This window comes from Pseudopipra pipra, unplaced genomic scaffold (assembly GCF_036250125.1).
Source record: "Pseudopipra pipra isolate bDixPip1 unplaced genomic scaffold, bDixPip1.hap1 HAP1_SCAFFOLD_49, whole genome shotgun sequence".
Taxonomy (NCBI): Eukaryota; Metazoa; Chordata; class Aves; order Passeriformes; family Pipridae; genus Pseudopipra; species Pseudopipra pipra.
In genome coordinates, this window is record NW_026990972.1 from 130,001 (window position 1) to 132,500 (window position 2,500).

General features: G+C 47.6%; 1 non-coding gene across 1 annotated transcript in view; it reads left to right on the forward strand.

The window, feature by feature from the left end:
• LOC135408498 (28S ribosomal RNA) overlaps positions 1-2,500 on the forward strand; it is an 8,606-nt gene that overhangs the window by 3,559 nt on the left and 2,547 nt on the right. The window contains exon 1 of the ribosomal RNA XR_010427647.1: positions 1-2,500. This exon is cut by the window's left edge and continues 3,559 nt beyond it; it is cut by the window's right edge and continues 2,547 nt beyond it. This is a non-coding gene — a ribosomal RNA (28S ribosomal RNA).

A 2,500-nucleotide genomic window follows, 5' to 3' on the forward strand; every position in this document is an offset into this window, starting at 1 on the left:
ATAATTCGTGTATGATTAATAAATTACTGGGGTATCATCCCCCTATCCGGTGGGAGGGTTTGGCCAGGTACCCTGAGGTCTATGAGGTTCCTTTGCCAGAACCAGACTCGGGAGACAACACCAGCATCCGTGAAGCAGTGGAGGAAAAGAAAGAGAACAAAGATGACGGCCCTACATTAACATCAGCGCCTATCCGGGAAAAAGACTCAGACCAGACACCTAAGACACCAGTGGTGAAGGTTCCGGACAAAAATCCACCATGTCCCTGTTGCGGAAACCGGATAAGTGGACTGCTGGGGCTAGTTGACCACCTGAAGAGGGACCACGGGAGAAGGAAAATAAGATTTCAGTGTGCTAAATGTGGAAGGGAGAACTTAAACTGCCACAGTATTGCCTGTCATGTCCCACACTGTAAGGGGCCTGCAGACACGACTCCAGCTGAGGAGTGGACCTGTGAGGTATGCGGGAGAAATTTCCAATCGAAAATTGGCCTGGGACAACACAAAAGATTTACACACCCTGAGGAAAGGAATAGAGAAAGAATTGCTGCCTCCTGCCCAAAAACTAAAGCTAAACCTAAGAAAACTGGGGCCCACCGCAAGTGCTGGACAAGTGAAGAAGAAGAGCTGCTGATTAAGTTAATGGAACAGTACAAGGGTAAAAAGAACATCAACAAACTGATTGCTGAGCACATTCCTTCTAAAACCACAAAACAAATAAGTGATAAAAGACGGCTGCTGGAGCCTGGGAAGAAAAATGGAGAAGACCAGGACTTTGATCTACTGAGAGAGGATGAATGGGAACAGCTGGCAGGTGATGACTCATCGAGGGAGGGGTACTTGAAGGCTCGTTATCTCAGAACTGTCAGGGACCGGTTATCAGCACAAACACTTCACACCTTCCAGGGAGCATTCAAAGAGATAATTGATGGGCAGCTGGACCCATTATCAGTGGTGAATGAAACAGCTAGAGACTGCTACGAGTGCCTGGGTGTGAGCTGCCAGCTCGGTAGAACATCTCAAAGCAAACAAAAACAACAAACCCCTAATCAGACCCCTAATCAGAATCCTCGCCCTGGGAAAAAGGCCAAGAACTGGATGAAAAAGAGGGCCATTAAGAAGGGACATTATCTTCGTTTCCAGCGATTGTTCCACCTTGACAGGGGAAAATTAGCAAGGATCATCCTGGATGACTTAGAGTCCATGAGGTGCGAAATACCACTCCAAAACATCCACTCTGTTTTTCAATCTAGATGGGAGTCACCTGGAACGTTTAGAGGCCTTGGGGGATTTCAATCAAAAGGCCTAGCTGACAACAGTGCCTTCGAAGCCATGATCACAGCACAGGAAGTCTCCAAAAACATCTTGGAGATGAGCAAGAACTCTGCCCCCGGGCCGGATGGGATCACTTTGAGGGACCTCAGTAAAATGGACCCCAAGTTCTCCCAGACCGCTGAAATGTTCAACTTGTGGTTAACATCTGGTACGATTCCAGACATGGTGAGGGGCTGTCGGACCGTTTTAATACCTAAGTCGAGCAGACCTGAGCGCCTGAAAGACATCAACAACTGGCGTCCTATCACGATTGGATCCATCATCTTAAGACTGTTTTCCAGAATACTGACTGCTAGACTGTCCAAAGCATGCCCCATCAACCCAAGGCAGAGAGGATTTATAAGGGCAGCCGGTTGCTCTGAGAATCTGAAACTGCTACAACTGTTAATTCAAAATGCAAAAAGGGAACACAGAGAGATGGGAGTGGTATTCGTGGACATTGCAAAGGCTTTTGACACCGTGAGCCACCAGCACATCCTCATGGGTCTGAAACAGAAGGGAGTAGACCCCCACATCACCAACCTCATCAAGAACATGTACGAAAACATCTACACTCAGATCGATACAAAGCAGGGCAAGACCGACCAAATCAAGATGCGAGTTGGGGTTAAACAAGGAGATCCAATGTCACCGCTCCTCTTCAACCTAGCAATAGACCCGCTCCTGTGTAAGCTGGAGGAATGTGGAAATGGATACCAACAGGGTAATCGAACTATTACAGCGATGGCCTTCGCTGATGATCTGGTATTACTAAGTGGATCCTGGGAAGGGATGCAAAACAACATTAAGATCCTAGAAACCTTCTGTGAACTTACTGGCCTCAAGACTCAAGGGGAAAAGTGCCACGGCTTCTACATCAAGCCAACAGCTAAAAACACCTATTCCATCAACGACTGCCCAGCTTGGACGGTGAATGGCACACCCCTCAACATGATTACCCCTGGCAGTTCTGAGAAATACTTGGGGCTCCGAGTGGATCCTTGGGTCGGTATAGCAAAACCGGAACTATCCCAGCAGGTGGAACATTGGTTACAACGGCTTGAGGGAGCACCGCTGAAACCGTTACAAAAAATAGACCTCTTAAAAACATTCGCCATCCCCAAAATAATTTATTTAGCAGATCACACAGATACAAAAGCAGGGCTGCTGGAGTCCCTCGACGTACA